The sequence below is a fragment of the Sphaeramia orbicularis genome, chromosome 10 (assembly GCF_902148855.1).
Source record: "Sphaeramia orbicularis chromosome 10, fSphaOr1.1, whole genome shotgun sequence".
Lineage (NCBI taxonomy): Eukaryota > Metazoa > Chordata > Actinopteri > Kurtiformes > Apogonidae > Sphaeramia > Sphaeramia orbicularis.
This window is the reverse complement of record NC_043966.1, coordinates 10,435,553-10,457,748: the sequence shown is the minus strand read 5'-3', so window position 1 is coordinate 10,457,748 and position 22,196 is coordinate 10,435,553.

Here is a 22,196-nt window from a genome sequence, read left to right as displayed (position 1 = left end):
TTCCTTATGTATTTCCTTCCAGTAATTTTCGATAACTGGACAATTCCAGAAGATAGATTGATTTCTTATGCACAAAGACATTAATAAGACCTCTAAGTAAATTTTAGCCGATATATATTATGTTATTATTTCACTGGTTCAGCCCACTACAGATCAAATTTAGCTGAATGTGGCCCCTGAACTAAAACGAGTTGGACACCCCTGATTTATAACAATTAAAGCCTTTAAATCCCTCTAAGTGTTTTATATCATTGCAACCCATAAAGATGTAGGGAATAAAATATGAATGCTCATTAATTCATTGCACATGATCACACAGCATTAGCCTCTAGGGGGAATGTGCAATGCTTTGGTAAATAGCTGCATGTTTCAGGATAGCTGCTCTTGAATCTGGGGCACGACATCTGCTTCTCGCTCGTTGTGTTTTGTGCAACATTTTTTTGCACAAATGCTGCTGTTGAATTGTTAATTTTTATCTATTGCCCTCATGTCCTTCTGTGCAACTTCAGTGCGATGCAAAAATATCCAAACCGATTAATTTTGCCATCACAAGGACGTTATTAATGCGCGTCTGTCACCTGCTGATAGATGAAAGCTGAAATCTGTGACTATTCTAACCTTGGTTTAGGTTTTCATACTCATTTTGTTTTATTTTTACTTTCTATTTATGAGCCCCTCATGCCTCTGGCTTTTGGTTCAGCGGTAGAATACAATTAAAACAAATAATTCCTTTTTTCTTTTCCTTTCATTTTCTTTCCCCACAGGAGCCATTATAATGTGGATACGAACTCAAAGCAAATATTAATCTTGGACTCTATCACGGTGCTGATGACTGCGAATGAATGAGATTCTCCACAGTGTTAACATGTGAAAGTTAAAACAGGTGGCAAATAATGATGTTTTTGATTATTTCCAGCTTGTTGTAATCATGTAAACTCAAGAAGGATGGTGAAAACGTCAGTGACTAGTACTCTTATTTTTTATTTATTAAACTTTTTTTATTCAAGAAAGGAAAAACAATATGATGCATTTTAGATACAGAGTCTTGAGTTGTTTTTCTTAGTTTAACCAACTGAATCCCCTCCCTTCCACCCTTTCCACGTTCATACAAACTGCCACTAAACATGGGAAAAAAATAAAAGGGTTGGGGGTTGGGCACACAGTAACATAAATACTGATATGGGTAAATAAATAAGGGACACTTTCACGCATTATTTCTAGCTTACAAGGGAATATGATACTACAGGAGGGTGTGTGACTAGTACTAGTACTCATCTATTTATTTATTTTTTATTCAAGAAAGGAAAAACAATATATAATGTGTTTTAGATACAGTGTCTTGAATTGTTTTTCTTAGTTTAACCAAATGAATCCCCTCCCTCCCACCCTTAATAATAATAATAATAATAATAATAATAATAATAATAATAATAATACGTATATTGTGCTTTTATAGACACTCAAAGATGCCCACATATATACAAACTGCCACTAAATATGAAAAAAAACAAAACAAAAAACAAAAGGGTTGGGGGATGGGCACACAATAACAGAAATACAGATATGGGTAAATAAATAAGGGACACTTTCACGCATTATTTCTAGCTTACAAGGGAATATGATACTACAGGAGGGTGTGTGACTAGTACTAGTACTCATTTATTTATTTATTTTTTATTCAAGAAAGGAAAAACAATATATAATGCATTTTAGATACGGTGTCTTGAATTGTTTTTCTTAGTTTAACCAACTGAATCCCCTCCCTCCCACCCTTAATAATAATAATAATAATAATAATGATGATAATAATAATAATAATAATAATAATACGTATATAGTGCTTTTATGGACACTCAAAGATGCCCACATACATACAAACTGCCACTAAATATGAAAAAAAACAAAACAAAAAACAAAAGGGTTGGGGGATGGGCACACAATAACAGAAATACAGATATGGGTAAATAAATAAGGGACACTTTCACGCATTATTTCTAGCTTACAAGGGAATATGATACTACAGGAGGGTGTGTGACTAGTACTAGTACTCATTTATTTATTTATTTTTTATTCAAGAAAGGAAAAACAATATATAATGTATTTTAGATACAGTGTGTTCAATTGTTTTTCTTAGTTTAACCAAATGAATCCCCTCCCTCCCACCCTTAATAATAATAATAATAATAATAATAATAATAATAATAATAATAATAATAATAATAATAATAATAATAATAATAATAATACATATATAGTGCTTTTATGGACACTCAAAGATGCCCACATACATACAAACTGCCACTAAATATGAAAAAAAAAAAAACAAAAGGGTTGGGGGATGGGCACATAATAACATAAATACTGATATGGGTAAATAAATAAGGGACACTTTCATGCATTATTTCTAGCTTACAAGGGAATATGATACTACAGGAGGGTGTGTGACTAGTATTAGTACTCATTTATTTATTTATTTTTTATTCCAGAAAGGAAAAACAAAATATAATGCATTTTAGATACAGTGTCTTGAATTGTTTTTCTTAGTTTAACCAACCAAATCCCCTCCCTCCCTCCCACTCAAAGATGCCCACATACATACAAACTGCCACTAAATATGAAAAAAAAACAACAAAAGGGTTGGGGGATGGGCACATAATAACATAAATACTGATATGGGTAAATAAATATGGGACACTTTCACCTGTTATTTCTGGCTTACAGGGTATATGATGCTACCTAGTACTGTTATATTCAAAGCAAACGAGGTGCATATAAATACATTTCAAGCTGTTCATACTGAATACAACTCCTACACTGTTCTGTTTGTCTTCTCTTATGAGCAGAATACTAAAAACCTACTCTGAGAAATTAAAGTAATGTGCTGGAAAAAAGATGAAGGAGCAAAAAACTGTAAAAATAAAGCTTGGCTTGTGTTGTTGTTTTTTTTTTTTCCCCCCACTGTGTGAAGGTAGACAGGAGGTGGTTTAGCTTTAGTGTGGGTTTTGGATTATATGTATCATATAGATAAGGAAACAGCTACTGGGTGAGGTCAAGGGTATCACAAATGGACAACCCACTACTTTTTGATTCATAATTTTTGAACCAGACAAGCTTAACACAAAGATTTATTTAAAAAAAAAAAAAAAAAAAAAAAAAAAATTATATACTATATATATATATATATATATATATATATATATATATATATATATATATATATATATATATATATTTTTTTTTTTTTTTTAATAAATACATAAATTTTAAAAAGATAAATATTGCACATAATTGTAAAGGTCTAAATGCCATCTTAACCCTTTCATGCACAGTGGTCACTCCAGTGGACAGTTCTTCTCCAGCTGTTCTCTTGTATATTCATGGATTTTGTTGTTTTAGTTCCATATCAGCCAACACAATGGACGCTTATGCACCATCCCATACACTGACATTCACACCATTACTGTAACTGCTGTTCTACATAAACCTGATCTGCACTAACATGTTTGAGTGTAAAAAATGTGACTTGTTAGACTTTTTTTTTTTTGCATATTATATCCATGCAGGTATGTTAAAATGTGAGAAAACATCAGATTATCAGCATTTATTTCATAGTTTTCTCACAGTATATCAGTAAATATGTTTCTTTACTTCTAACATTAAACGCATGGTGTTCAGCTGAGTGGACATTTTGGTAACTCCATGAAAAATAGGATCATAAAAAAAATCAATCGCATAGTTTTTTGTTTTGTTTTTTTCATGCCTAAATGTCTAGAATAAAATCTTGATTAAGGTTCTCATAATTCATGCGTGAAAGGGTTAAACATATTCAAAAGATAAAATTTTGTGTCAAATATTTTCAAATGAAAAATATCAAAAACTACTGCGTCACAGATAGACAAAAAATTAACGTCTATTTTTTTGCAAGAATTACAAAGTTCTCAAAAGTGACGTTCCTATGACATTTTCATCCTAAAATATATTCAGTGTATACCTTAAACCCTCTATTTTACAACCTAATAATTGGTTAGAGGAAAAAATATTTTATCATACCTAAAGAGCAAAAGTTTTGACAAATGACAGCGTCAAGTAAATATCAAATTAAACATGTTTTATTTCAATTATCAATATCTTTTTTTTTTTTTTTTTACAACATACAAATAATATTAACATTATATTTAAATGTATTTTGCTCAGATACATGCATTTATTAATTTTAAACACTGTGTTTAGAATATGTCATAAATAATATAATAGTCCAATGTCAATGTATTTGGAATAAATTTAGTTTATTTATGAGAGTTTATAAAATGAACCCAGAATGACGGCACAAATCTGTCACTTTGCAAACATTCACAGTCATAAAACTCCTCACATTTTTTCTCATTTCAAAATACATTTTCCTGAAAATATAAGTAATTACCTACCCAAAAATATAAGTTTGATGTGGGTTATTATAATTAAATTTTTTTGACCAGACTTTAACCTTCCCTTGACTTAACCCTACTGTGATTTATTCAGTGGCTGTTGTAATTACAGAACTCGATCTTTACCTCAATATCAGTGATTTAGCATCAAACAGGAATGTACTCCAAATGCCATCTCAACACAAACGCAGGTGAATTTTCACCAGTCACAGTTACAAATTGGCTGTTAGACTGTCTGCTCTTAGAAACACACAGCCATCATTCTGCCTCAGCGGTCCTGACAACCCAATTCCATATATTCTCCTCGAAGTGTGCGCAGACATATTGTTGTCACAACAACCTTGATTCTACTATAAAAAAAGTTATAGTTGACATAATTCTGCTGTCTGTGGCGACGGAGAACTCAGCCAATTGGTATTGTTAAATCAAACTTCTTACAAAACCCATAAAAGTCGTGAAATGTGCGCTATCTGCTTCAACCTTGACAGGAGTCATTGGCGCATCTTTTAAAGTTGTGATGATACTGAATCGCCTGCTACAAACCACATGGATACAGACATCTGTGGCTTTTTAAGACCACGAATAGAATAGAATAGAATAGCCTTTATTGTCAATGTGTGTGCAGTTAGCGCAGCATAGTGATGTGATGTTAACAAATGAATCGAATCTTTTGAACGGCTCTTTGAAATGAACGATGAGAACCGAGTCTTTGTTAAGAACCATTCTTTTTTTTTTTTTTTTTAAAGAAGGGAGTGTCCGATTGCCTGTCAATTTAGTGTCACTGGGGAGGCATTGGGCAGGAGGAGAATGTTGGAGCAGAAAAAAAAGAGTGCTGGCACACTGCGCATGTCTCACGGCAAGAAGTTAGCAAAAAAAACCAACAGTTTGAAGCGTGAGGTGAGCAGACTGGAGGAGGTGGAGCTGGAAGACTGGTTGAAACCGGAGAAGTTTGAGAGTGAGTGAGTGAGTGAGCACCTGTGAGTAATGAGCCAAAGAAAAAGGAGTAGTATTTGGATGCACTTTTCAGAAAGAAAAGATGGGCATCCAACTTGCAATATTTGCAAAAAATATATGTCTTTCAAGTCTGGGTCAACCAATAATTTGCACCGCCATTTGAAGATGTTTTTTGTCAGATTCCAGCGTTTGCCTAATGTCACCTCTCATGTCATGTATTTAGCCCACACATTTGAACTCACTATTCTTTTTTACGGTAAGATAATATTTACTGCCGCGCCAATTAAACACCTTTAAAATGTAATGTCAATCATCACATGTAGCCTGTTTAGTCATTAAAACATTGGTGTTTCAAAATAATGCAAAAAACCATAAAAGAGCCAGTCTTTTGAACGACTCTTTTCAGTGAACGGCTCCTGATTGAACAGCTCCCTTCAAAGAGCCAAATGTCCCATCACTAGTGCAGCAATATTTACAAACACCAGTGCTACAGAATTAAGAATAGAGCAAAAATAAAATTACAGACACAAAAAAAAATATAAGAAAACATAATTTAAAATTTTACAAACTAACAAAGTAACAAAAGAACAGAGCTTAGTTGAATAAAAAATCTAAATCAAACTGGATAAAATATGAATAGGTGTAATTTAAAATATTAACAGTATAAACACTATGTGTATGAACAGTGTTAAAGGAGTGATATTTTGCTTTTTTTTAAATGGAATTATTCATTTTCAAACATTTCTCTGTGGTCTACATAAACTGTAAATGCTCTGCTTGGGTCTGAATTCTTCATTAATTCAACTCCACAGGTCCATCTTCAATATTTCTGAGTAATGACATGAGGTGGTTTTGAGCGCTGGCCCTTTAAATACAAATGAGCCACTTCATGTCCCACCCCCTCCAGGTTGTTGACCGTGCTTTGTGTCCTGTTCAACCACTTGTGTTCGTTAATACAACCAACAACTGAACATTTTAGGTAATCGGCTCAAAGTTTGGACATATTTTCAGTTTTTACTACAACCGCTGCTGCTGATGAACAATTTTGTCGTATTCGGAGAAATGTTCGTCGGAAGTCGTGACCTTATATGTGCAAATATTGTGACGTAACTAGTTATAGACGTAACAATTTAAGAAGGAATTAAAACAGGTTGTAGAAATCCACTTGATTTTTGCCAAAATGAATATAAAGATAGCTTTGCAGCACCTGGAGGGTTCCAATTCAAATTGTATGAACTATTAGGATCCAAATACATAAATAAATGAACCAAAGACTAATAAAAGTGGGTTTAGCAAAATATGACCCCTTTAACATGTATGTATTACCATAAATAACAGTATGTATATCTATGAAATTGACACAAAATGATATATTTTAAGAAGGTAAACCTAAAATAATGTCATGCATGTGACAGTGACCTATTAAAATGTATGAGGTAAGTGAGTGACTTAGATCAGGGCGGTCAAATTCATTTTAGTTCAGGGGCCACATTCAGCCCAATATGAGTTCAACTGGGCCAGACGTGTAAAATAATAACAGTGAAAACAAGTAAAATTACCTTGTGAAAATATTTACATCTACAAATTTCCTTAAAAACCTGAATAACTTGATTAACAAGATTATGCCTCAGTTTATCATTAACACATTTGCATTACAATTACAAAATGCACAAAACATTTAGTGACAGGCAGAAAATCATTAAAATTGCATTTATTTTTGCTAAGACATTTCAGGTCGTTCACATTTATTTCATGTTTAACTTTTTTTTTTTTTTTACACTAAAACAATTAGAAAATTTGAAGATTTCATTATTTATAGGTTATTATGTTAGTATATTATTGGTCTGTCCTACTTGAGATTGAATTTTTGCTTAATTCAACATTTTTTGTTTGCCTAATTGAAGCAAAAAGAAATCTGCCAATGGAACAACTGAAAATTATCTTGGTAAGATTTCTTGAAATAAGATTTTCTAGATCTATTGTCGAAAAATTAGTTCTTTTATCTCACTGAAAAGTTACTCTTTAGGTGATTATGTCTTATTTTAAGTGAGATGAAATATTTTGACAAGAAATGAGAAAAATACACTTGTTAAGATTTCGATTTTTTTCCAGTGTAGCTACAGTTTAATAACCTTTCCGAGTGCTGAAATGCGTTTTACGGCTAAAACTCTCCTCCTTTTTAACATAACCCTATCAGTTGCTTGTAATACCAGCCTGTTTTGACCCGTACTTATGAGAGATTTGTATTTTAAAGGTGGAGTGAGCCATCCATGAGGAAAATAAACACATCTTTCCCTTCAGAAGCTCCAGCCTGAACGGAGGGATGGCATGCACTGCAGATGCATACCACTGCAACTGTCATTCCGTGAGCACAAACGTCCCCTGTTGCTGCTGACTGGCTGGAATAAATAGAGCCACTTTGTTTTTTTCTCCCATTTACAGAGCCAGCGCTGTGTACAAATGCCAGGTTTTAGTTTTTTTTTTTTTTTTCTTTTGGTGTTTATTTTCAGTGCACCCACAGAACTGACAGTTGGTGGACAGTGGGGAGATATTTGCTGAATGTGAGGAAAAAGTACACTGGATTAGTACGACTTTAACAATGACTTCCAGCCCTGTTAGGAAGTGAAAGCTGATGGACTGTCATTGTAGGAGAGGTAAAAGCTCTCGAGTTTGTATTTCTTTAAATGAATTACACCCGCCAGGGGAAGGATGCAGCAATTTTGCAAAACAGCGCAAGGAGAGAAGTTGTTTAGTCAGTGACGAAGTGGCACTCTGGTATTAAAATGACGACAACAAGAAAATGGTATCTTAAAACATGTATGTCTTTGTCAAAACTTGCCATTTTCAGCAGGCGGTTACAGCTCGGAGGTTGTTGTTGTTGTTCCTTCATGTAGCAAGAGAGACGGTAACAACAGAAACACAGGATGGAGGAAAGATTGAGAGTGACATCCTGCATTTGGGCGACTGAAATAGTTTCCAGTATTCCAGCGTGAATATGTCCCCTGAGCCAGACTCTTAAAAACTTATACAATCGGAGTTTGTAGGCAGTATTAGTCATAAATAAGTAAATAAAAAACATCCCTCGTATAGTTTTTCCAATTGTGTGATAATAGTTTTTCTCGGTAGATCTGTAAATTTGGACTAAAAAAAACATTCAAAAACCATTAGATTAAACTTCCCCATAAAAGGGAAATTCAAAAGCATTGACAAAATGAAGTGCAAGAAAAAATGTGCATGTATAAAGATAAAGCAAAAGACAAACAATATAAAATGGCAATAATAATAGTAATAAAACTCTAACGACTAGAGTGGAACAGCAATAAGTCAGACTACAGATGGAACACAAACAGGAGAGTGTTACTGTTGTGTTTCCAACAAATCAAATAAGAAGAATATCATGAGCAATGAGGATCATTGTTTACACATGTGGTGACAAGTTTACTACATATCGATCGTCTTTTGCACGTTTCAGTCTGAAATGGCGTATCTGAGGTCGATGGGGCAGATTTTGCCGTGCACTGAATTTTGATTTCAGATTCAAGTTTTATTTGTCATTTCAGCATTTAAAAATACACAGAGACGAAATATTGTACTCAGGTCCCCGACTGTCAGAAGCATTTAGTAAAAATAGTATGAGTTACTGATAAAATAATAAAAATAATAAAATACTGATATAAAAAATAGCAATAACAATAACACCCCCCCCCTAAAAATTACTTATAAATAACAAAAAAAAAAGTTTTATTTATAAAGTGCACAGCAGTAAAGTGCCAATTTAAAAGTGCATTCTGGGCTCAAAATTCAGCAGGAGTCCATCATTCTGACTGCGTCTGGATAAAAACTGTTTCGGAGTCCAGTTTTTATCCAGTTTTTATTTATTCGAAGGTGCTGCACACAGTATTTTATGGCCCAATCCCTATTCACCCCTTGGCCCCTCCCCCTTACCCCTACCCCTTGGCCTTTGCACTTGGCTCTACCCCTTGAAATGGATTTACAAGGGGTAGGGGTTGAAACATTCCCTTATGAAATGAGACAATCCTTCCAGACCTGTTATGTCATCAACAGTCATCAATGCTGCTATAAACAAATGCAACTAGAAAAGCACTCGTAGAGCGCAGACCTCCATCAAGGCAGATCATTGCCCCCCCCCCCCCCCCCCCATCACCACCAAAATTTAATAATTTGTTCCTTGTACCAGTATCAACATTTCCTGAAATTTTCATCCAAATCCATCCATAACTTTGAGTTATCTTGCACACGGACAGACAAACAGACAAACCAACGCTGCCAAAAACATAACCTCCTTGGCGGACGTAACATTTTGTCTTCTGAAAGAATGCACCATGCCGTCATTAGCTTGTAACTGTCTCTGTTGCATGGGCTTTGGTCATCTTTTTATGGCTATTGGCATCAAACTGCAGAAATGCGATCTATAACACATTGCAATGGCATTAAACTGACTCGCATCATTGTACCTGTGGTGCCATTGTATGATAGCGCCCTCCCGTGCTGCAACAGCGGCATTGCACCCCTTCGCCCTCCCGTGCTGCAACATCGGGACACGCATCAGACAAAGACGCGCCAGACACGGAACGTCCATTATAGTAGGATGATCAAATGATTAAGTTATTTACAAAGAAAATACATTTGTGTGTTTCTTTCATCACACTGCTGCACTTTTTTTGCTGTGTTTACCTCCATCCAAACGGAGGGGTACAAGACATTTTCCATAATTCTGTCCGAATTATCGGCAAGATGCCTCCTTTTTGACCTGATATCAGTTGCTGGGTTTCCATTACAGTTTTCTGCAAAATTCAAGCAAGATTTCTACAGTTTCAACGAAGTAGGTGTTTGGCTTCTGATGCACGATTCTAGTAAAGTCCCATCTTGTGACATTTAGGCTAGGCAAGGTAGGTTTATTTCTATGGCACATTTCATGTACAAGACAATTCTAAGTGCTTTACATAAAACATTAAAAGCATTACAGCAGGGAAGCAATAAAAAGTATAGGGATGAGAAAAAAAAAGAAAAGAAGAAAAAAACAAAACGGATAAGTAGATACAACAGATGAAATGGATAAAAACTTGAAGCTTAAAGGAAACAGTGCAGATCTGAACTTCGGAATAAAAACTCTTGTCAAATGCAGCTGAGATTTAAGGAATATGTTTACACTGAGTTTCCTTCCAAACTTCCACGGTGTTGCCACTGTAGTGTCGGTTCATCTACTCCTATTGCAGTGACTGCCTTAAACAAAAGAAGGGAACGTGGAATCGTCCCAAGGCCAAGTTCTTATTCATGGCAGCGACCACACAGAATGGATTTCTGGGAGAGAATTGTACATCAGGAATTCACCAACCAGTTGTGGATCCAGAATTTCCGAATGACCCGGACAACGTTTTCTGAACTGTGTGATGTTCTTGAACCTCTGTTGCCACCAGACTTGTCCTGCCCTCTGGAAACAGTTCCTCCGCTAAAGCCAGTGTCTATTGACCAAAACAAACTCGAACCACCTGTTCTGAGTCCAAGGTCATAGGGGAGATGTTTGGCCTGAGCAAAACCACTGTGCACAGATGGGTGAAAATGCACAAAATGTGTTTCCATTACACTTTTGCGTTATACCTCTATATCGAAACGTTTCAGAAACCACCTCATGAGAGTGTAAAACGGTGAATTTCAACCTTGGGGTCGGGACCCCACATGGGGTCGCCTGGAATTCAAATGGGGTCACCTGAAATTTCTAGTAATTGATTAAAAAAATTAAAACTTACTAATAAAAATTTACATTATATAGCCTAAATGTTGCCTAAAATGAACGTTTATTTGCAACATATTATAGCAAACTATTACACGATCAAAAACAAACTAATTTTTGCAAAAAAAAAAGTCTCTGTTTTGAATGTCTGGGGTTGCCTGAAATTTAAAATAATTTATAAAAAAAAAAAAAAAAAAAAAAAAAAATTAAAACTTACTAATAAAAATGTACATTATATAGCCTAAATGTTGTCTAAAATTAACGTTTATTTGCAACATGGTATAGCAAACTATTACACGATCAAAAACAAACTAATTTTAGCAAAAAAAAAGTCTCTGTTTTGAATGTCTGGGGTTGCCTGAAATTTAAAATAATTTATTAAAAAAAAAATTAAAAATTAAAACTTACTAATAAAAATGTACATTATATACTCTAAATGTTGTCTAAAATTAACGTTTATTGGCAACATGGTATAGCAAACTATTACACGATCAAAAACAAACTAATTTTAGCAAAAACATGTCTCTGTTTTGAATGTCTGGGGTTGCCTGAAATTTCTAATAATTTATTTTTAAAAAATTAAAACTTACAAATAAAATTTTACATTATATAGTCTAAATGTCTAAAATTAACGTTTATTTGCAACATGTTATAGCAAACTATTACATGATCAAAAACAAACTAATTTTAGCACAAAAAAAAAGTCTGTTTTGAATGTCTGGGGTTGCCTGAAATTTCTAATAATTTGTTTTTAAAAAATTTAAAATTAAAACTTACTAATAAAAATTTACATTATATAGTCTAGATGTTGTCTAAAATTAATATTTATTTGCAACATGGTATAGCAAACTATTACACAATCAAAAACAAATTTATTGAAGCCCAAAAAAATGTCTGTTTTGAATGTCTGGGGTCGCCTGAAATTTGTGACGTTAAAATGGGGTCACGAGCCAAAAAAGGTTGGGAACCGCTGGCGTAAAACTCTTTTGCGATCTTTGACAGTTCTTGCAACATTTCGGTGTTTCCATTACCACTTTTCTATTGCGCAATTTACATTTTGTGCATTTCTGAGGGTAATGGAAACCCAGCCAGTGACTTTCTGCATGAGCTGGTTCATTCCCGCTGATCCAACACTGTGTAGATCGAACATCCTGGATCTGTTTCCGCTGTTAGATCTCCATTTGTCGGACTCATGATCCGTGTTCTTCATTTCTGTCATCTCTAGTCTTCTTGTTTTCCATCTCAAAAGCCTTATTTTTTAAATTTTCTGTTTGATTTTCCCTCTGCTGGGGCTCTTGGTCCTGTTGGAGGGACTTGGTCTCTCTACAGAAGAACTACTCATTATGGGATGGGGTTGCTTGGTGAATTCATTCCTCAGATCCATGGTAACAATATGGTTGTAGTTTGGTCAAAACATTTTTTCTTGTCTCTAACTGTCCAGGTGTTCATGGTGTGATGATATGAATATGAATCTGTTTGAACCCTCTGCTTTAATATGATCTATGCAGTAAATTCATTGTATTCACTCCACAGAAATATTCTTTGCAATAACAATAAAACTGTTCTGTTGTGACTCTAAAGCGTTGTAATATCCCAGTGCAGTGAAATACTAAGGGTAACGAGTGCAAGGCCGGAATCTGAAGGTTTTATTAGATGAAACACATTTGGAGTTTAAGCAGAATTAACATCTTGCCTTAAAAATAAAAATTAACTTAATAAATGGCAAACAAATGCCAGCAAAAGAAGAATTAGAAAGCATTAGTGTGGGAGTATGTGTAAACAAAATAATAAGCCCCTTTGACCGGAGCTCAGCAAGTTGAACTTCTACATCTTTGATGCTGTACTTAACTGCACCATAAAAAGAAAATGATCTGCTTCAGCGTAGAATGAAAAATGTGGACATTTAAGCACAGAGATGAATGTAGTCAGGTCTGAGCACATAAAAATATGGAGTAGAAAATGCATTTTCAGGGCAGGGGAACATTTTGCACATTTATTTCATATAACAGTTGTAGTAGTAGAAGGATGGGTAGATAGAAAAGGTGCACGAAGACTCACCCTGCACGTTGTCTAACAGGCAGTGTATATTTATGGCAACATTTCAGTGCAAGACCTTCATTAAGCAAATGATTTGTGACAATATGAAGCCATCTTAAATAATGGCTGTCAACCTGCAGCTAGCAAGAACATGCAACGTGCTCTTCAACACATCCAGTAAGATAGATTTAAAAGTTTCTATTCTGTGGGAAAATACATTGAGGTTGTCAGACTAAGCATCTCGTCAGAAGAAATGGAAATTAAGTGAGAAGGATATGGTGATATGAGTCAAATTTGATGTCATGTCTTTGCTTTAACCCAGTGTTTTTCAACCACGGGGTCACCTGAAATTTCTAGTAATTGATATTAAAAAAAAAACTAATAAAAATATATTTTAATGATTCAGTATATATTTCATTATACTTAAAACACCACACACTTTTCCTAATAAAAATCCAGTTCAAATAAAATGCAGGCAGTGGCGATTTCTCATAGACTGCACGGGAAGCTCGGCTTCCCCTAAAATTATGAAAATTAAATGGTTAAATATGTACGGTTGTGTTGACATTTCATTGACTACAAATGTGTTAGAACACGTTCATCTCACAGACGAGTTCGTTCAGAATCAGCTTTATCACAAACCAACAGACTCCATGTTGTTCACTTCTCATCCATTCCTGTTGCGCTGTTTTCTCATTCGATCTCTGCTCAGTGCATTTGCCCGTAGACGCTCAGCGTCCGTGCACTTCAATGGGACTGAGTGGAACAGTTTTTTTCATTGCCTCAAAACTGGACGGTAATTGGATAAATGCCACGATGTTGTCCCGCCCCCGGATGCCGGACGTCTCTGGGGGGGAATGAAGCTGTGGGTGGAGCTCGGCTGGGTGGACGCCAGTATTACACATGCTGATTGGAGGATCGGTCGAAAGGCTGAATCCCGTTTGACAGCTATTTTGAGACATACTCCTTCACTGACACAGTTCAGTTTAATACTGTTGCGCATTCTGCTGTGAAATCAAGAGAGAAACCACTACGAAATTACTTGTTCATTTCTTGCACTATAAATAAAACACACTAATTGTACTTCCTTGTTTCAATTTAACATAATTTCAATGTTTTCTTGTTTACTAGGTACGGTACGACCATTTTCTTAAAAAAGAACGGGGGGCGGCGAATTTATGTTTAAATAACTTGACTTTTTTTTTTTAATGTAAGCCGACAATGAGCTTCCCCTCTCTGAAAGACGAGCAGCCCCCACTGAATGCAGGATATAATATGAGAGGGCATATCTTGATTGACCTGATCATGTGACCACGTGCGTTACTACGCTTCAACCTACCCAGACACAGTCGCAGTCAGAAAACTGGACCAAACAGAGAATGGAAAGACTTCTCTACCCGCCTGGCCCCGCTAAGACATCTGCAAGAGAAACTGAGAAGTAGACTCTAATAAGGTGCATTATATAGCCTAAATTTTTGTCTAAAATTAACATTTATTTGCAACTTAGTATAGCAAACTATTACATGATCAAAAACAAATTGATTTTAGCAAAAAAAAAAAAGTCTCTGTTTTGAATGTCTGGGGTTACCAGAAATTTGATGTTCAAATGGGGTCACGAGCCAAAAAAGACTGGGAACCACTGCATTAACCTTTTGTAGGGCACTCAGAAATACTCTGAAATTCAAAATTTAAACCTTAGAGTGTTATTGGAGGACATAAGACTTTATTACTTTGGTAAAATTTGACAATTTTTTTATTGTCATGTAGGAAATTGAGGTAAAAGAAGTTACCATATTTGGTTCCTCCAATCAGGTTGAAGGTCTAATAAAATATATGTACATTTCTTTATGCCTCTAGCTAAACAAGCATTGTAACATGTGTCCAGTGGTGAATTTCTACATTTATTTATTTATTTATTTATTTTTGTGGCATTTAACCTGCTGTGTGTAGGCTTTACTTTACCATTGCTAATTCAGCCTGAACCATTTAAAACTTCTGATCTAATGAGTCCATGAAGCTCCAGTATGAACCGGTGATGAGTTTGATTTTAGGTTTTTCCTGCTTTATAGAAGGGAGCTACTGTGATGTTAATAATACAATAAAATACTGGCTGCATTTAACCACCATGGGCCATTTACACACAGCCAAACCCATTTTGGAAGCTGAAAACCCATCATTAAAACAGCACTTGAACGGGGCAGGGTTCACAGTCATGGAAGGACGAAGCATGACGGACAGGAAATTTTTTTAGAACCGCGACAAAATGGGAGACAAAACGTGCAAAATATGTCATTATCGTAATTGTTAGCTTTCATAAAAATACAAAGACTGTGCAGAACTTGTGTTGTTGAGTTCAACAGATCAGCTGGAATTGTTAAACAGCCCAGGTGCATCTCAGTTTGCATTTATCGGCAACTGAACATGATAAATGTGAGTTTCCAATCATGAAAAATGAGTTGGATTTTTGGTAATATCCCAAATGTGTAAATACTATCTTGTTTCCATCTGCAAATTAGGTCTGTGAATGGTGGCTATTTGGGATGTTAAAGAGTAAAGAGTGACCACTTTCTGATCTTAACCTCGTAACCCGGCTCTGCTGCCTCTGAGTAAAACAATTAACCTCCAACTGCTCCACCGAAAAATCTACTGGGCAGCTCCCTGTTGCATCTGTTCTACTCCTCGCCTCGGGCCAATGCCGGTTCGAACAATATGCTCAAAGACAGGTTAGTTGGCTTAAAATTCCAAAAGTGCCTTTTTTTATGCTGAATATTTACATCTCAGGAACTTAATGATGGTGTTTTGGACTCTTACAAGAATGCATGCATATGTGTAGGATGTAAAGGTGGGTTTATAAAGTTAAAGCATTATCACAAAACTGCAGAGGAGGTGAGATAAAAGATGTGAAAAGTGGCCTCGGTATTAGAAATCCTGCTCAAAGAAAAATAGATTCTAAACATAAGATTTACATGCGCCAAGAACTCATACTGACCTGAGATCAGATCGTATTAATGCCATTATACAAGAAACTGAGTGATTAGATTAGACTAGACTTTACTGATCCCACAACAGGGAAAATCAACGGTCGAGGCAGCAACAGAATAAAGTGCAAGAAAAAAAAATGTACATGCAAAAAACAAACAATATAGAATAAAAAAAAAGAATAATACAGTCTACTCTCGTTAAACCGCCCGCCGTTATACCGCCATTTTCGCTCACCACCGACCAAAACCATTGCACAAAAATCCCCAATGCATTATTCCATTAGCTACCGCCATTTCCGCCTATCGCCATCCGCCAGCCCAGTTCCATGCACAAACAACACTTATACCATTGATTTCCCGACCGTTATACCGCCAGCGTGATTGCCATCGAGTACACATGAATTTTAACAATGCACTGAAACAAACGCGCCAGACGCTGATCGCGACAAGCTACGAGTAGGTCTACGGAACGGCCACCGTTCATTTATCGCAGAACACTCAGTAGGTCAGGATGTCGGGAAGAGGACGTGGGATTAAGCCAAAGCCTCAAGATGATGAGGTGTCATTTCCCGACACGGTATAATAATGCCTAAAATGTTTCCCCACTTTAAATGATCCCTTACAACATAACAGAATCAAGATTTATTTAGAAACGCAATTAGAACGGGTTAACGGAGGCAGCATAGACATCATATAGTAAAGACATGCACATTATGGACGCAACCCGTTGTAACGCCATTTTCGCTATACCGCCACTTTGGCCGCGAACAGAAGTTGGCGGTATAACGAGAGTAGACTGCAGTAATAAAAATAACCAAAAAAATGCAGGTGTTTTCAAACCTCAAATAATGCAAAGAAAACCAGTTCATACTAATTTGTAAACAACACAATACTAATGATGTAACTTATTAAGAGTTCAGACATCAGTATTTGGTGGAATAACCCTGATTTTCAATGACAGCTTTCACGTGTCTTGGCTCTCCACCATTACTGTTGGATGACTTTATGCAGCTACTGGTGTAGAAATTCCAGAAGCTCAGACGTGTTCCATGGCTTGGACCATCCATGTTCCTCCAGAAGTTTCCAAAGTGGGTTCAGGTCTGGAGACTGGGCTGGCCATGATGGGGTCTTCATCTGGTGGTCCATCATCCACACCTTTATGGACCTAGCTGAGGCCAGGAGCATTGACCTGATAGAACACAGGTATCAAATCCGGCCCGCCAAAGTTTCCAACCTGGCCCGCGGGATGAATTCGTGAAAAACTGCAAAAATCACACTGAAGATATTAACCCTTTCATGCATAGTGGTCACTACAGTGGACAGTTATTCTACAGCTGTTCTCTTGCATATTCATGGTTTTATTGTTTTAGTTCTATATCAGCCAACACAGTAGACACTTATGCACCATCCCAAACGCTGCAATTCATACCATTATTGTAACTTTTCTGTTCTTGATAAACATTATCTGCAGTGACATGTTTGAGTTTAAATCAACTGCTTACTGTTATTAAACTACAATCAACATTTGTTTTGTTTTTTTTAAACAAAGTTTTTTTTTTTTTTTTGCATATTATCTCAATGAAGCGAGTAGTGACTATTAGAGTATGTTAAGTATGTTATGTTGAGTATGTTAGAGTATGTTTTTATTTCATAGTTTTCACGCAATATATCAGTAAATACATGTTATCAAGCTGAGTGGACATTTTTGGAACTCCATGAAAAATAGGTTCATAAAATTTTTTTCAATCGCATTGTTTTTTTCATGCCTAAAGAGGAGTAAAAACACTCAGGAGATAAATCTTGATTAAGGTTCTGTACTCTCTTTTCTAGAAAAGCACTTGTAGAGCACAGACCTCCGCCAAGGCAGATCAGTCCCCCCCCCAATCGCCACCAAAATTTTGTTCCTTGTGCCAGTATCAACATTTCCTGAAATTTTCATCCAAATCCGTCCACAACTTTTTGAGTAATCTTGCACACGGACAAACAGACAGACGAACCAACGCCGACAAAAACATAACCTCCTTGGCTGTGGTAATAAGCTATAAATAATGACAACCCCAAATTTTCTTTGTTTTTTGGTGTAAAACAGTAAAATTACATGAAAATATTTACATTACCAAACTATACATTTACAAAAAATTTGAATAACCTGAACACATATGAACAAACGGAAATATCTTAAGAAAACTAAATGCAATTTCACCAATATTCTGCCTGTTACTAAATGTTTTGTGCGATTGTAATGCACATGTGTAAATGATAAACTGATAAACCAAGAAATAATATTGTTCAAATTGCACTTGTTTTTCTTAAGACAATTCAAGTTGTTCTTGTTATTCAGATTTTTAAGGAAACTTTGTAGATCTAAACCTGATCATAATAGAATTTTACTTTTTTCACTGTTATTATTTTACTGGTCTGGCCCACTTGAGATCAAACTGGGCTGAATGTGGCCCCTGAACTAAAATGAGTTTGACACCCCTATGATAGAAGAACCAGTCCCCAGAGTTTGGGAACATTGTCAGAGTAATAATAATAATAATAATAATAATAATGGATTGGATTTATATAGCACCTTTCTAGACACCCAAAGCGCTTTACATTACTGATCCATTATTCATTCGCTCTCACATTCTCCCTCTGGTGGTGGTAAACTACATCTGTAGCCACAGTTGCCCTGGGACAGATGGACAGAAGCGTGGCTGCCATTTTGCGCCTACGGCCCCTCTGACCACCACCACACATTCATACACCAGTGTGGGTGGCACTGGAGGCAAGAAAGGTGAAGTGTCTTCCCCAAGGACACAACGGACTGACTAGGACAGAGCGGGATTCAAACCGCCAACCCTTCAGTTATTGGACGACCCGCTCTACCACCTGAGCCACAGCCGCCCCAGTAGAAGTCCAGTAGTTTTCAATGGTTATTTTTGGATTCCAGTTACTTTTGTGGTACTAATAGCACTGTTTTGGCCTATTGTAAGAAGATACTGATGTCCACAGTAGTGGTTTTTATACTTCTCCTTCTTAAATAAGATATGGATCAGGTGTTTATTCTGTAGAATAAGGCGTGTTTGTGTTGGAATTCAACAGACACATGAATGGAATGGCTGTCATACATGCACACATGCTGATTTCACAGGAAATTGCGGTGGTCACTTAATTTTTTCCAGAGCTGTAATTGTTTTGATTTCCTTCACTTTGTACATTGTTATAAATTGGAATATATGTGAATATTGATGCACCTGTATGTGTTTGCATGTGTTGAAACTGGTTATTGTTAAGTGTTTGAAGGGTTATTTTTTAATTTTTTTTTTATATATATATATATCGTGAGTTATTAGCTATGTAATCAGTTAATTTATTTAAAGCTCCTACAGTCTACTCTCGTTAAACCGCCTGCCGTTATACCGCCATTTTTGTTCACCGCCGACCAAAACCATTGCACAAAAATCCCCAATGCATTATTCCATTAGCTACCGCCATTTCCGCCTATCGCCATCCGCCAGCCCAGTTCCATGCACAAACAACACTTATACCATTGATTTCCCGACCGTTATACCGCCAGCGTGACTGCCATCGAGTACACATAAATTTTAACAATGCACTGAAACAAACGCGCCAGACGCTGATCGCGACAAGCTACGAGTAGGTCTACGGAACGGCCACCGTTCATTTATCACAGAACACTCAGTAGGTCAGGATGTCGGGAAGAGGACGTGGGATTAAGCCAAAGCCTCAAGATGATGGGGTGTCATTTCCCGACACGGTATAATAATGTTTAAAATGTTTCCCCACTTTAAATGATCAGAATCAAGATTTGTTTAGAAACGTAATTAGAACGGGTTAACGGAGGCAGCATAGACATCATATAGTAAAGACATGCACATTATGGACGCAACCCGTTGTAACGCCATTTTCGCTATACCGCCAATTTGGCCGTGAACAGAAGTTGGCGGTATAACGAGAGTAGACTGTATTTCCATACTTGGACATTTTCTGTACAGATGCGTCCTTGGTTCATCTCTGTAGGAAGGTGTGTGATTTGGTCGAACCTCCATTACATTTAATACATAAAATCAGAAATTTTGACACAGTACTGCACATTTTCATGCAACTATTCATCTGTACGCAAGGATTAACTGGAATGATGACAAAGGTCTAAGGTCAAGGCTACTGTGACTTCATGTCTGCCCAGTCTTATTAACACAAATCCTTTGAAGGAATTTCTTCAACTTTGGTGCAAAAGTTCATCTGGGTTCAAAGATAATTAGTTGGATTTTTCTGGTGAAAAGTCAAATGTCAAGTCCACAAAACACCGTTTGGTCTTAGAACTGCATGAACAGATGATGATGCAAGGATAGATTTCTTTCATCCTTGATTCTGTAAAATTGGTTCTTTGCACATCGATTTCATTGCTATAATTTCTTAAAATGCAGATAAAAAATGTACTCCTTTGAATCCACTATATGACCATAGATTATCTGTCTAATTGTCTCTACTAGTGGATACTTATTCTCTTTACTCAGTTGATGACTCTTTAATGGTAACGGGCCACGCCTGTGTGTTAACTGGCATGAAACAGTAAATTTATAAGAACTAATAAATATCTGAAGTTTTCGTTGATTTAACTTCACTTTCCATTCAATGGTGAATAAAATAGTAAAGAAAATATACTTTACTGCTGCACATGTAGAATCACATTTAGATGGAAAATTAAGATGTTTTTCATGTTGTTGAAGTGTAATCTAAGATGGTGTATTAGGGACACATATGAAAATAAAAACACTTGTTACTATGAGAATAAAGTAAAAAAAACAGTATCGACATAAAGCCGTAATTTTATGAGAATAAAGTCGAATACAAACAGTCATAATTTTACAAGAAAGTCGTAATATTTTGCAAATAAAGCCATACTATGACAAAAAAGTCAGTTTAAAAGTCAAAATTTAACGAAATGTCTTACTTTTATGACATTATAAATGTATTATTTTGAAAATAAATTTCCAATAGTGCGATTAAAAGGTCATAATGTAGGAATGGTAAGCCTTAAGCCTTGTTGACAGTTTCCAGTTACAGCAAACGCAACAAGCGACGCAGCAACTTTCACTTCTGTTGAAGCGGACGACTAATGCTAATGTGTTGATGGTGGGCGGGGCTAATAGGCTGAGTATTTCATCATGTGTAAACCCTGTAATTTTATGAGAATAAAGTCGAATACAAAAAGTGTCATAATTTTATGAGAATGTCGTAATAATTTGCGAACAAAGCCATAATATGACATATTGAGTCGTAGTTGAAAAAAAAATCATAATTTAACGAAAATATCCTTTATGACATTATAGATGTGTTATTTTGAAAATAAATTTGCAATAGTGCGATTAAAAAGTCAATTTAGAAATGGTAAGCCTTAAGCTTTGTTAAATGACAGTTTCTGGTTACAGTGAACGCAACAAGCGAAGCAACAACTTTCACTTCTGTTGGAGCGGACAACTAATGCTAATCTGTTGCTGGTGGGCGGGGCTAATAGGCTCAGTATTTCATCATGTGTAAACCCTGTCATTTTATGAGAAAGTCAAATACAAAAAGTGTCATAATTTTACAAGATAGTCGTAATATTTTGCGAACAAAGCCATAATATGACAATAAAGTCGTAGTTTAAAAAAGTCACAATTTAACAAAAATATCTTTTATGACATAATAGATGTATTATTTTGAAAATAAATTTGCAATAGTGGGATTAAAAAGTCATAATTTAGAAATGGTAAGCCTTAAGCCTTGTTGATGACAGAGTTTTCAGTTACAGCAAACGCAACAAGCGATGCAGCAACTTTCACTTCTGTTGGAGCAGACGACTAATGCAAATGTGTTGATGGTGGGCGGGGCTAATAAGCTGAGTATTTCATCATGTGTAAACCCTGTCATTTTATGAGAATAAAGTCGAATACAAACAGTCATAATTTTACGAGAAAGTCGTAATATTTTGCAAATAAAGACATAATATGACAAAGTCGTAGTTAAAAAAACTCATAATTTAACGAAAATGTCTTA